Consider the following 14,811-nt stretch of genomic DNA (forward strand, 5'->3'; position numbering starts at 1 on the left):
GATTTTTATAGTATGTCATATTACTGCAGTGTATTTTTATCCATGTTATACTTCAATACAAAGGTTTAAAGCTAGTGTTGCAATGTCATAAAAGTCCAGGTTAGTACTGAATTCTAAATTGAGCTTTCACATCAATAAGCCTACCCTCCACCAATATAAGTCTTCTTTTATGGTACATCAATATATTTTATGGATTTATTTTAGGCCTGGAAAATTAACATGTTAATTTTTGTAATTAATGTGGGTAGTTTAACCCATTTCAAAAATATTGCTGTATTTGGGGCAGGCAACAAGGCGATTACCTCATACTGGTATTCATTTTTATGATTTATACATACTGACACCGATGGGGTGGGGTGTCAGTCCTAGTGCAATGCTAGAGAGAAGTTGCAAAGATAAAAATTGTGCTTTTTTCAATGTCATAACACCTTAGTTCAAAATAAGTTATCTTTGACTGGCACTAAAACCAAAATAAGTGTCTAATGCCTGTCATGAATGAGCGGGGACACTGCCCGGCCGAGACGCCTGGACAGTCCCCGAGTTGGACGATACTTCTCCTTGGCCACGAGAGGGCAGCTGCCCGGGCCTAATTGGGGGCCACAGGAATGGAGCCAGGACACTCACCACTGTGAGAAGACGTGGCCACCGCCAGGGGGCGCCCGGACAGTTAGGGAGTCCTGGATGGCAGCACTTCCGCCACACCAGGAAGTGCTGCCGGAAGTAATCCCAAGGGCACCCGGTGTGCTTCCAGGTGCTCTCCTGACACTTCCGCCACACCAGGAAGGGATGTCAGGGGGAGCACCTAGGGCTCATCCAGGTCATAATAAAAGGGGCCGCCTCCCTCCACTAGCAGAGCCAGAGTTGGGAGGAGGAGGTCGAAGGTGAAAGAAGAAGAGAGAAAGAGAGAGGAGGTCGAAGGTGAGAAGAAGAGAGAAAGAGAAAGTTGAGGGTTGGAGGCATTGTGGTGCTGTAGGAAAATAAAAGGAAGTGTGTTTTGGACATCCTGGTGTCGGTCTGTCTGTGTCTGGGGTATGCTTTTCACATACCACTGTATTTAACCGACCAGTCTGTCATGTAGCTTGCAGTGCTGACTGGCCTAATATAAAGACAAAATTCTATGAAAGTATGATTATCCCTTCCCATTATTCCAGTTTGCAGTACCTTTGCTAATTTATGCAAAGAGCACAACATAACCACACAAGTAATGCATGGTATCAGTTTTTAGGTGAGATAGCTTCTATGCAGAACTTTTTGCGTGCCAGAAGCAGTGGTGTATAGCAGTGTTTTCAAGCCTTTATTCTCTGGTGGCACACTTTTAGCAACCCAAAAAATCCCAAGGCACACCACAATTCTACCAACTACAAAAACATTAAATGTCATACATGTGCTAAACTGTCCAAAGGGTCTTGACTACCAGAGACACCATCAAAAAAATCAGTTTTGGAGATCAGTGCTTACAGATGCAGTACTTAGTGAGCACTTGTATACCCACTGTCACTCGGCTCGCGAGAGTCGCTGGTGAACACGCACCCTAGCAGCTGGACTTTTGACACGTCTTCTGGCTGCTACAGTGCACTCTAAGTGCAGTGTCTGCAAAACCGTGATCGTGGAGCTGCTTTTATGTCAGCTTCTCCAGGCAGTGCAGTCCTTCTCAGACAGATCTCGACCACCTGAGTAGGGGGTTTTCTCTCAAGTCCGGACCCAGGGGCACTACACTATTTCCACAGTGCACCAGTTGACAAACATTTGGGTAGAGTATAATTATCAAGTCATTGAGGATGATATTTGTGCAACTTTTAGTTTTTTTTTTTGTCTTTAGCAGTGCATTCAAAATCTATAGTAGTTTTGATCGTTTAGTTTTAATTTGACATGTCTGTGTTTTATATACTAGGCTAATTTGAGATTTAACAAGTTTTTTTTTTTTTTTTTTTTTTGGGGTATTTTTGTAGGTGTTTATAATACATTGGTCTTGTTTTCTTATTGCCTTCTTTACCACTTACCTTTTAGGAAGGCATTCAAATTCAGTTTGTACTTGCTCAAGTAGTATTTTGTTAAAAGATCAGGTTTAACATCATTGTTTAAGCTATGCCATTAACTTTTTTGAATTCCTTTTGTTTTGACTCTATTTTTGTGACTCGGTGTGAAATTAATTCATGATTTAAGTACTTATTTTATGATTACATGTTTTAAAATTAGATGTAGTTAATTACAATTAATTGCATACAATGATGCAATTTTATTTAATTGATTCCCAGCCCCAATTTATTTCCATTACATAATATTTAGTCTTAATATATTATCAGTTTTGTCATTTATTATTTTAATCTGATTTCCGTATTATGTGCCTTCTCACTGTATGCCGGCAATGAAATGTCACACTTCAGAGTTTTAGCTTTTAGCTTTTGAAAGCCTATGTGCTTCTTTAAGAAAAATGTATCTCTGTAAAAACATGTTGATCTAGCTAAGTTTCTTAGAATATAATTTTTAAAATGAGGAGAATATAGAATTTTGCTATGTAAAGATTCTTAGAAGAATATGGAGTTATCCAAATATCTTATATGGGGATATTAATGTGTATTGCATTGTCTGCATATGTGTGTTGTGCCATATCCCCCCAATTCTCTAAGTTTTGCGAACAACAAGAGTAAGTGGGAAAGCCCAGAAAATTCACTTAAAGTAATTAAGATGCATTTGGTCAGATGTTAAAATAAAAGCAAAAAATGTTTTTAAATTGGGGAAAAAAAAACGGAAAGGAAATTTAGACCACAGTCATGGTTATATGCAAATATCCAAAAAAAAGGCAAGAGCATTCAGTCCTTTTAAGTACTTTCGGCCAATCCTAGATCCCATCAAGATTGTAATTGTATGGTGTTTTTGAATCTAAAAGATCTGTCTGGGTCTCTGCTTTTACTACATGATTTGGAAGTTTGGTCCAGGATATTTAAAAAAAAAAAAAAAAAAAAAAAAAAAAAAAAAAAAAAAAAAAAAAAAAAGCCTTAGTTTCAACTTTGCTGACACTAGCGCCCATTACTTGTAAGATTATGGAAACCAGGTATGCTAGGAAACACTCTGACTTGCAGTCCTCAAAGAATGATGGTACATGCACCTTTTTTTTTCTGGTTACTATTAGAGTTCTTCTGAAAGGTGCTGTTTAAATGAATGCCATGCACTCTATACTGTACAGGATGTCTGGCACGGTGATGGGTCAAAGTGTTATTAGGGCTGCAATAACAACAGTAATTGTCATAATCGATAGTAATCTCTTATTTAAAATGTTGGCCGTGATCCCTTTCATTAGTTTATTACATCATTAAGCTTATGTTTCATGTAATTGCATCACTACTTCATTCAGTTGTGAATGCATTTGAAAAATGGCAGACTGTATGAAAGCGGCAGAGAAGACTCTGTGACCTAAAACATCCAGAGTATGGAGCACTGTTGAACACTGAGAAAAAGGTTGAGTTGCACAATGTGTACATCTGACCTCGTATGGCACTAGAGCACAATGATGATGCACGAACATTTGAAAAGGAAAGCTATCGTTGCAGGCTTTGGAAAGGAGGAACATTTGTCATCAGCCCAGTAAGACAAAAGTTACTTCAGCATTTTGTGATACAAATACATGAATGCAGTGTTTGGTAGGCTAGACAGAATGATGACTTTTGGCTTAAAGTGAGAAATAATTTGAGTCATGGTTCAGCCCTGTACAGTGCAAATGAAACTGTTTTGATGGGTGACTAAAAATCAGTCATTAGCCACTAGCTAGTAAATGTTCAGATTTTCACTTGCCGTATTTGAGTGTTTTTTTTAGTTATAGTGCTGCTTCCCGTGACTTAAAGGGGTATTGCTTATTCTTAATTGAAAGGTATTGGGTAGAAAAGCGAACGTTTCGGACTAGTTATTTATTTGGCTAGAACTGGCTTTTATACAGTCTAGTCTGGAGGAAGATGGGATATAGTACAAGTACTGCTGCAGCAAGCCTACTTTAGACACTTAAACAGATTTTGTGGCAGGATCACACTGTTTCAAATGCTAAAATCTAACGGCACACTCCCAAAAGCAAATGACTTGTAGCATACTGTGACATTGTGTTGGGTGCAGAGACGTAATGTCAAAGAATCAGCAGTAGTAAAAGTTTCCAGACACAAAAACAGAATGATGCTACAAAAAGAACTTTCAAACAAAAGTAACGTCATATATTACATATCAGAGGAAGAATGGAGTTTCACAAAAAATGAAATCAGTTTTTTAGCTGCAAAAGAAAAATAGTCTGGACATTTTGCTAATATGACAACAGCCCAAAATGCCATCTGCTGTGAAAAGGATCCAAGGCCTGATTACGTTGCCAGGGTAGCCTACACCTCCAGTTTTTTTTTTTTGCTGCAGTAGCATGTATCTTGTCAATTCTCTATTAAGATCATGGTTCAAATTGGTTTGTGAGTTTTTGTGTGACAAGTGGACAACCCTTAGCATTTTATGTGTATGTCTGTGTTTATATATAATATATATATATATAAACACAATGTCAGTAATTAATGGAATCCATTTTGCCACTGTGTTTGAGGAATGATGTCACTCTTGCATTTTTTCCATTTATTCTGCATTTTCTCCCTTTCAAGTATTAGAGATGTAGAGAATTTAGGAACAATTTATAAGATTTACATTTTGTTTAGACCTGCATGTAAAACTCCACTGTCTGCTTAAGATAGTGGGCCAGCATGCCTAATGATTTGATGGACCAAATGTTCCTTTCCATTCCTGTCAGACATTGGTGTTTTAAGTATTCAAAAAGACAAATATGTGTGGCATATCTGACATTCCTTTTTCTTTTGGGTGGCTATATGTTTTAATCTTTTTGGATTTCCCCGCTTATTTTCAATGACTCGATTCCCTTCATACATCCCTGATGCTTTTTGCTTTTTGTGGAAGTCTATGAATATTCTACTATTTGTCTTACATTTTACACCATTATGTTTTTGTTCTAAACCTATGATGCTTTCTTTAATCTCCATTCTGTTTTTGAAATATTACCGTTTGGTCTTAATTTTCCAGTATTGTTATGAAGTCCTATGGATTAATATTTCTATTAATTTGGATTCATTTTGGTAGGTATCCTATGACAGCCGTTTTATCAGTACCCTAATCTTGCAGCAAACTAGTTTTATTAATCAATTCTTTATTTTCCTATTTATGCATTTGTATTAACCTTTTAAAAACTATTTTCTCAGAGTCAGCAAGGAAATGAAGAATAGCTGTATTAAACTGGTATTACTTGTTAATTTGCAATTAAATCTACTTTATATTAAATTCAGTTTTTTTATGTTGAGAAATCAAAGTATTATTGTAAGTTGAATATTAGGATCTGAAAAGAGAGACAATTTTAGTTAATTTAGTCTTGTGCATTCTTTATTTCAGAACTGTGCAACAAAAACAAGAATGAGCTAGTTGTTTTTAACAAAGAGTTGAGAGTCAGAAATAAGATTATTATAATCAAGAAGTTTATTTCATCCCAGACTGGAGCTGGGAACAACTGACTTGTTCGTTTCTCTGGTATCAGAATGCTTAATCATATTCCTGAGGTAAGTGTGCAGTTTTTATTACTTTTGAATACCTGAAGTTTCTAGTAACAAGCCAATTAAATTTAAAAATCTGGCCCAGAAGTTATTTTTGTTGATGTTTAAATCACTGATTTAAATTGAATGCTTCATTTATTTTTTTAAGAACAATATGAAGGGTGTTTTATTGTAAATAGAATAAGATTTTTATGCAAATGTGTATGAACCTTTTGTCAGCATTAATACATTAATTCTGTAAATATCATTTAGGCGCAACAGACTATGAAGTGGCAAATTTTCCAATTAAACTTTAAAATTGCCAGTTATTCTGTTTCAGTTCTAATAGTGGAAAAATGAACAAACAATTTATAAATTCATGGCTTGCATTTGATAAATGAAAAAGTATATAAAGTTTTTTTTTTTTTTTTTTTTTTTTTGTGTGTGTATGAGCATGTAATATGTATAATTTTGGGGCAGGGTTTTGGGAGAACTGAAAACACTATCTTCTAGCAGGACCCTTTAACAAACAAATACAAAGGGCATGCTTGTTTGGTCAACTAGAGTGTAATTTGATATTTTCTTAAGTATTCACTAACAGCAGTGTAAAGAAGAGTGTTCACACTGGTTGTAATTTGTAGCCTGTGTCTGTGTTTTTTTTTTTTTTTTTTTTTTTTTTTTTTTTTTTTTTTTAGTTGGTGAATAGCAGAAGAGCAATGTGGTTTGCTCTGTATTGCCATTTTAGTCCACAGTTATTTCTTACTCAGTTGTCCGTGTAACATGAATGTATTAACACTAGAATTACCAAAGCCTATGAAAAAACTCATAAATCCGGTCCACCTTAAATCCCTTCGCACCTCTCCGTCAGCGTCATTTGTCCTGTAAATGTGCCGATAAAGACAAGCAGCAAGAAGCCTGCTATTCCATCCCATGGCTATGTACATTCAAAGTTCTCCCAACTCATACCTTGGTTTATCTGGGAGTGAAGTGCTAGAGGTTTAGAATGAAAATAGATCGTTATTTGGAACACATGAATTTCATGTGTGTTCTGTTTCTACAATAATCTGTGTAAACATTGTTAAAACAGAAACGTTTTTCATATTTTAGTAATAAATGACAAAATGTAGGCATAAACTATATAATGTGTGATGCCTGAAGTCCAAAGATCAAATAAAGACTTTCACAAAAGGTTCAAGGACGATACAACAGCTTCTGTGGCGTAGTGGTAAGAATTGCCGATTTGTAATCAAGAATCCCCGGTTCGATCCTGACTGCCTCCTATATTTACTGTTTTCAGTAGTGAGCTGCTGTTATTGTTAATATTATACAGTAAACACATACATTTGGTTTTGATTCTATTCAATAAGGGCGCCAACATAAGGGCGTCCTCAATTGGGCGCGGCGAATAAAACCGCACATAAATAAAAGCGATCTTCAAAGGGGCGACCTCAATTGAGCGCCGAATAAAGGCGCGCGTAAATAAAGGCGAGCTTCAAAAGGACGACCTCAATTGAGCGCCGAATAAAGGAGCGCTTCAAAAGGATGACCTTCGGAGCGAATTAAATTAATTGTCCTTGATTATGCTAATAGACCGCATCTCGAATATCTACGTGGCATTGCACATAATCTACAGCTTCAAGTGTAACTTGCTTTCACCTTTTTATACATTCAGTCATTGCCTTAATCTAATTTTCTATAATTTTGAAAACAAGGAAATATAGAGAGCTTTAGAAATAGTTCGTTAGAAGTAGTTCGTTAGAAGTTCATGCATTAATTAATTGGATGTTTTAATATTCTTGCTTTCACCTTTTCAATCATTGCCTTTATCTAATAAATTTTCTGTAATTTTGTTGCGTTTGCCTTTATTCGCTGTGCCCAATTGACATCACCCTTTTGAAGCGCTCCTTTATTTGCGCGCGCGTGTATTCGGCGCTCAATTGAGGTCGTCCTTTTGAAGCTCGCCTTTATTTACGCGCGCCTTTATTCGGCGCTCAATTGAGGTCGCCCCTTTGAAGATCGCTTTTATTTATGTGCGGTTTTATTCGCCGCGCCCAATTGAGGTCGCCCTTTTGAAGGTCGCTTTTATGTGCGTGCCCTTATTGACGTATACCTTGGTTTTCATCTGTAATACCCAGTGTACATTTATAGTACTTGTAAAAGTTTTTTTTCTTTTTTCACTTTTATTCTCTGTCACATGAAATGCATGTGTTCCAAATAACGATCTATTATTTCCACTCTAAAACTCCAGCACTTCACTCCCAGATAATCAAGGCATGAGCTGGGAGAACTTTGTGCACGTTCTGCGGCGGTGGGGGGATGCAACAGTAGGCTGCTTGTCTTTATTGGCACATTTACAGGATAAAAGACGCTGATGGAGAGGTGCGAAGGGATTTAAGGTGGGGCGGAGTTTTTTCGTAGGCTTTGGTAATTCTAGTGTTAATTTTGGTAAAAAGTATAAAGGAAGTGAAGAGTAAGCCCAGAATAGTAATTGTGGTGTTTTCTTGAGGTAGTACAGCAGATTCACAAGGCTTCAAATCACATTTGTTAAAATTAAATGTAAAGTCCAATGGCATGTATATTTTCTAAACATTTCATCTAACTTTAATAGTGGAATTGATCGAATATAAGCAATATTTGCTTTGTTGAGCTAAAAACAGAAAAATTAATACTTGAAAATAATGCCTAACATACTTGTTGTTTCTGTGGTGCTATGCTTCTGTGCTGTGAACCTGCGGTTGCCTTGGCAACAGACAAGCAGTCCTCCACAGACCCGGCAGTTGCACTTTGGCATGTCATCCTGTTGGAGGGGTTTCTAAAAGAGTTCAGAAACCTTACAACATGAATTTAAAAATTTACATGGATATATTTCCCCCTCTCCTGTCTAAAGACATACTGTTATGTTTGACAATTAAAATTTGAACTGGTGTAAATTGTGTGAAGGTGGATTTTTGAGGTACAGTGATCCCTCGCTATATCGTGCTTCGCCTTTCGAGGCTTCACTCTATCGCGGATTTTATATGTAAGCATATTTAAATATATATCGCGGATTTTTTGCTGGTTCGCGGATTTCTGAGGACAATGGGTCTTTTAATTTCTGGTACATGCTTCCTCAGTTGGTTTGCCCAGTTGATTTCATACAAGGGACGCTATTGGCAGATGGCTGAGAAGCTACCCAACTTACTTTTCTCTTTCTCTCTCTTGCGCTTTCTCTGATCCTGACGTAGGGGGTGTGAGCAGGGGGGCTGTTCGCACACCTAGATGATATGGACGCTCGTCTAAAAATGCTGAAAGATTATCTTCACGTTGCTACCTTCTGTGCAGCTGCTTAGTGAAGCGATATGCTGCACGGTGCTTCGCATACTTAAAAGCTCGAAGGGCACGTATTGATTTTTGCATGTTTGTTTTTCTCTCTCTCTCTCTCTTTGTTTGCTCCTGACGGAGGAGGTGTGAGCTGCCGCCTTCAACAGCTTTGTGCCGTGGTGCTTCGCATACTTAAAAGCTAAACAGCCCTATTGATTTGTTTGCTTTCTATGTCTTTATGACAGTCTCTGCTCCTGACACACACTCCTTTGAAGAGGAAGATATGTTTGTATTCTTTTAATTGTGAGACAGAACTGTCATCTCTGTCTTGTCATGGAGCACAGTTTAAACTTTTGAAAAAGAGACAAATGTTTGTTTGCAGTGTTTGAATAACGTTTCTGTCTCTCTACAACCTCCTGTGTTTCTGCGCAAATCTGTGACCCAAGCATGACAATATAAAAATAACCATATAAACATATGGTTTCTACTTCGCGGATTTTCTTATTTCGCGGGTGGCTCTGGAACGCAACCCCCGCGATGGAGGAGGGATTACTGTACTTACAAAAATCTGACATCCCTTCTGGTCTCTGTCTCAAACTTTGTGCTGGAAAAGGTCAAAAGAATGAGGCATGGATGGAATATGACATGCATCAACTGTATATAATAATGTTTTTGTTTTTTTTTGTGTGAAATTAAATTATTGTGGTAGTGGCTATGTACATTCAAAACATTTCCTTTCCTGAAGAGACTACATAAAACTGGCCTCTGGGTGAACTGAGATATTTAAATATAAAAACTTCCTGGGGTGCTTGGTATAGTGCTGAAAAAATATATATATAAAAGGATGATTTTCTTTATGGCAGTGTTTTTGTTTTTGGTCACTCTCCTTTAGCTAGCAGTATAGGTATAAGGCAAGCATTACCTCCAAGAAGAGAAACATATTTGTACTGTAATCCTCTAATGCAATGGCCAGTTTTTGCAAGTAAAAGCCAGGCAAATCACTTCAAGGCAGAGAGATTAAATCCAACAGACATGCCAGTTAATATTTGGGGCAGCATTTATCCACATGGCTGGGATTTGCATGTTCTGCTGGTACACAGGTCATTAGTGTGTGTTGGTAGTAATCTTTGGGGCTATATTATTGCTGAAGGAATTCTTCTATTTATTCCTGCAAGTTGACAGCGATTCTAGAAGTTAAGTCTTTATAGTTTCTGCCTCCTTTTTCCAGGTTGTAGGTTGCAAAAGGGATTATATTCTATCTTAAGCAATTTTTAATCGAAATAAACAAGTGTCATCCTTTTAAAATAAAATTTGTCATCATCATCATTTCAGTATATGTAATTACTATACACCAACCATTTTCGGACCCTTTTCCTCTTTTATGTACCAATGGGATAAAGCCTGTCCCAAAAGCATTATGAGACGGGAATCGACCCTTGACCAAATGTTGGGACATTGAAATGCACATGCTCACATTTAGCCTACTTCAGAGAAGCCAGTCATCCTGACATTTCAAAATCTCTTGGATGTGGGGGGAAAACCCATATACGTGGTAAAGTCCGATAAAACAGCATGAATGTGCAAAGTACCGTACAGTAGTCTTGGATTGTGACATTTCTGTTTCTCTCAGTCCAAACACTCTTCCCTGGATAAATTGTAAGATTACATCCCTCTCTCTCTCTGTCTCTGTCTCTGTCTCTCGTCTCCTCTTTGGGGGAGAGAGAGATAAAGAGAAAGTACTGTAAATGCTGTAATTCAAATGTTAAATGGGCTGTGTGCTTAGAAAATGCCAGTAGTGAGAATCTCCCTTGAATGCAGTTTTTTTGGAATGATTGCAAAGGGTAATGGAAGTGAGGAAAAAAATACACTGAATCGGAAGGTATGACTACAAAAGAGTGCATACAGTATGTTGGTTTAAGGGTAGAAAAATTGCTTTAGTATTATGCAGTGCAAGTTTTACCTTTTTGTCTGCAGGCCTTGATGGTTTTAAAGGTTTCTTAATGAAAATGTAGTATCAGTACAAACTGTTACATGAGGATAACCTGGCGGAAGAGACTAATCCCAGTCTTATACTTTGGTCAGCGGCTGTTGTATGTAAAGTGCTTTATAAATAAAGTTGACTTGACTTATACCAAGCAGGCAACAGGATGCAAATGAAAATGCATGTCTCATACAGAAGTTACAGTTTTGCAAAGGAAATCTGGGAAAGAAATTCTAACTTTGCTAACTAAGTTAATTTTAAATAGAGTGCAGGACAAACTTAGATCTGCTTATTTTTTTTTTTTTATATGTGGTTTGACAGATAAAAAAAAATGTTAATTTGTAAGAAGCTAATGACGCTTTAAACATTTTACTGGGGGATTCTTTAATGAAGGCAAAGGCCAAAACATGAAATGGCTAGGGAAGCATCACCGGAAGTATAAAAGGGCAATTAACATGTGGCTGTTCTTGTATGCAGTTCCAGTGTGGAGAAAAATGGCCACATTTAGAGGCTGAAGCATTTCTGATAGTATAGGTTTTTTTTTGTTTTTTTTTTTTAGGTCAAACAACCACTGTAATTACCAATAAAAAAAATTTTCGTTGACAAAATAACGTGTAACAATGAAAAACAAACTTACCAACTGTAAGTGTTCCTATGTAGCCAATTATGCATGAGGAGTTTTGAACACATACTTACTAACACCAAATTGTGTCATTTCACCAGTGAATTAGTAACCTTTCATGAAAATTTAGAACAAGTACAATGAGGAAAATTTCACAAACACTATTAAATCACTAAGTGTACTGTATTTTAAGCACAAAACCAAAAAAAGCAAAAAGTAAATTTAAAAAAAACACAACTCAAAACAATTGTGGAACACAATTTGCCTTAAAGACAGTAACAAGTACCTAAATGTTGAAATATGATAATTTGTTTAAATGATAAACAACAATATCACAGAATCAACTGTCAAGAAAGCATATTGAAATGTGGTCAGTCAATCAAAGTGGTGGGGTAAATTCTAGAAAAATCCCTATTTCTGGGTAAAAAAAAGGTAGACACAAATTTGATGCCCATAAAAACGTCAATCCTATGAAGCAATAAACTTTTTATACTAGATTTGTCACAATGATCCATATCAGACGTCAGGATTATACTTCTGTCTACTAACTAGTTATTTTGTTAAGGGCATTGATGAGTACCAATTTGCCAGTCTTTTGTTAAGCACCACACTTAAAGCTTAAAAAATTTGGATTACTCTCCACTCAACTTTCCGTATACCTGTTCAGGTAAAGTAGTACCACTTACATTTGTCTGATTATAATGACTTATCTTATCTTACACTTCTTTGTTTATAATGCAAGTTTGTCTGGCAAAGAACTACTTCTGGTAATCCAATCAAACTGAAATTTCAAATCTGATTGTTTTGTGGTCAAGTAATCTACCACTTCCAGTCATCTGATCAATGTCAAATTTTATATCTAACAAAAAAAGTAATTGTCTATTTATATATTGGTAGTAATACATATGTAATAGTTCTGATACCTGTTAAGATATAATTTCCGGTTATCTGATTTAAGGTGAAATTCTATATCTGTGTTTCTTACCCTAACTAGCGATGATATAAAATTTATTTTCCTCGTTTTATAATGCAATTTCACATGAAAAACTACTATACAAAATTTCAATTAATTGTTTGTTTAAACTGTGTACCTGTTTAATTGGAAAATGTTTGAAATGTGTTCAGGTAAAGTAAGACTTCCGGTTGACACATGTTGCCCAAAAGTTGATAAAACTAACATTTTGACACCCATATGCCAAATTTCATTTATCTTGCTCAAAGCATTCTTAAGTTATCATGTTTCCGTACATACACAGATACATACACATCCTCTCATAATTGTAAAAATGGTCAAAACATGTTCAGGAGCACATGTGAAGATTTATCAAAATCTCGAGGTTGAAATTTTTTGTGATTACTATAAATTCTCTAAACTACGTATACAAGAAAGTAAAAATGAGGAATCAAATACAGTTTTGCCATAGATCAAGGTTGGTCAGGAAATGTTATATGGAGTCTGGAGTTCCTTTAGCATATGTCACCATAACAAAGTTAAATCCATGAAATTTAGAGGTAGAGTATGTCTTTTGGAATTGGTATTTGAGATAAGGATAAGCAACTTGGTGGTGATTGTTGTTGTCAGGTTTAAAATAATTGTATGATTTGTACCTTTTTTTTTTTCTTCTGTTTGTGGATTATTATGTTAAAAATTCAAATTTTCCAAATATGACTTTGTTCAAGAGTGTGTGTGTGTTGTGTGGTTTTTATTTATTTATTTATTTTTTGTTTATTCCAATTGATGTTGTGATGGACCCCTGGCCACACACACACACACAGTCCCAGGGTTTAAATAATGAATGGTTTATTCATCCAAATACCTCCACACAGTTGCAAAACACAAAACAGATTCACAGGTTCTCTTTCTTCCACAATCCCTCTCCTCTCACCAACGCACTGCCCTCCTCCAGTTGAGTGTTGCATTCCTTCATCCCAGCTACGATTTGACTGGGTAAGGGAGTGCAGTCCCTTTTATTAAGGACCCAGAAGTACTTCCGGTTTCAGTCCCACTGTCCGATGGAAATACTTCCGGGTCATATGAAAGTCCATTACAGCAGAGAGCTTGTTTCCAAGCAACACCCTCTTGCAGCACCCAGTGACTCCAGCAGGGCTGTTCTGCCGGATTACACCTCCTGGCATGTTCTGCCAGTTTCCCACTGGGCACCGATATTTGGGGATGCTGCCACCTAGTGTGCTGGGTTAGTAAAAAGCCCCCAGCGACATCTTCCCTTTCCAATGGGCTGTCCATCCATCCCTTCTGGTCCTTCCTTCTGGGTCTAATCCCCTTCTACCCTCTGGCTGGGATGCCTTTCTGCCTGTTAGGAGCTTTCTGTCTGGGTAAGGAACCATCCTCTCTTCTGGCTGGGGTGCCACGCCAATGTAGACATCTTGAAAAATTCTTTTGCACACAAATATAAGGGTTGTGTGACAATGGTCTATCGATAGATTTATATTAAACTTAATTGTAGGGATCATTACATTGTGGCAATATTGTGGAACCCACTCCAACCTCCTGAACTAAAGCAGCAACAGTTAAGTCCAAAGTATGTTCAAAACATGCCAAACTGCTTTTTCTTCTTAAGGCTGGATTAGAACCAGTCCACAATACCCCTGCATTATTAACTACATTTGATTAATATCATTGCCTTGAAAAAAAAAAAAAATACAAGTAATTTTCTTCCTTAGGAATATTTCTTCTCATTTCAGTTGACTTTTTTTTATTTTTTTATTTTAAACTTATTTTTCTATCCATAACCTCTGAGTGTTGTTCCCATTCTAAAACTGCCATTAAAGCAGGAACTTGTGGTTATACAGTAATTCACTATCCATGCAGTATACTAAACCTCAGCCACTCCACTGCCCAGTTTTCAGATCTCTGTATATATCTACCTCTGGTCTTGGCTTAGGGCTTTGTAGTGAAGAGGGTTTTTTTATCTACTGCAAATCTGAATTACACCTTATAATGGTAGACTACAAACAAATCTTGCTTATTTATCCATCTGTTTGTAAATGAAAAAATAGGACTTTTTCACATTGTGTAGTTATTGACTGGGTTTTCTAAATGGTTTGATTATGTAAAATGAAATATTCTCGATGGCAAGCGCCTGGTGGCCGGGCTTGCACCCATGGGGCTCGGCCAGGCACAGCCCGAAGAGGCAATGTGGGACCCCCTTCCCATGGGCTCACCACCTATGGGAGGGGCCAAGGAGGTCGGGTGCAGTGTGAGTTGGGGGGTGGCCAAAGGCGGGGACCTTGGCGGTCCGATCCTCAGCTACAGAAGCTGGCTCTTGGGACGTAGAATGTCCCCTCTGAAGGGGAAGGAGCCTGAGCTAGTGCGAGAGGTTGAGAGGTTCCGGCTA

At 37.1% G+C, this 14,811-nt stretch overlaps 1 protein-coding gene across 1 annotated transcript in view; it reads left to right on the forward strand.

Annotated features, from left to right (window-relative positions):
- Positions 1 to 14,811, forward strand: part of kank1a (KN motif and ankyrin repeat domains 1a) — a 196,545-nt gene that overhangs the window by 21,594 nt on the left and 160,140 nt on the right. The window contains 1 exon segment of the mRNA XM_051929544.1: positions 5,416 to 5,579. The gene's annotated coding sequence lies outside the window, so the exon portion shown is untranslated.

The sequence above is a fragment of the Erpetoichthys calabaricus genome, chromosome 7 (assembly GCF_900747795.2).
Source record: "Erpetoichthys calabaricus chromosome 7, fErpCal1.3, whole genome shotgun sequence".
Taxonomy (NCBI): Eukaryota; Metazoa; Chordata; class Cladistia; order Polypteriformes; family Polypteridae; genus Erpetoichthys; species Erpetoichthys calabaricus.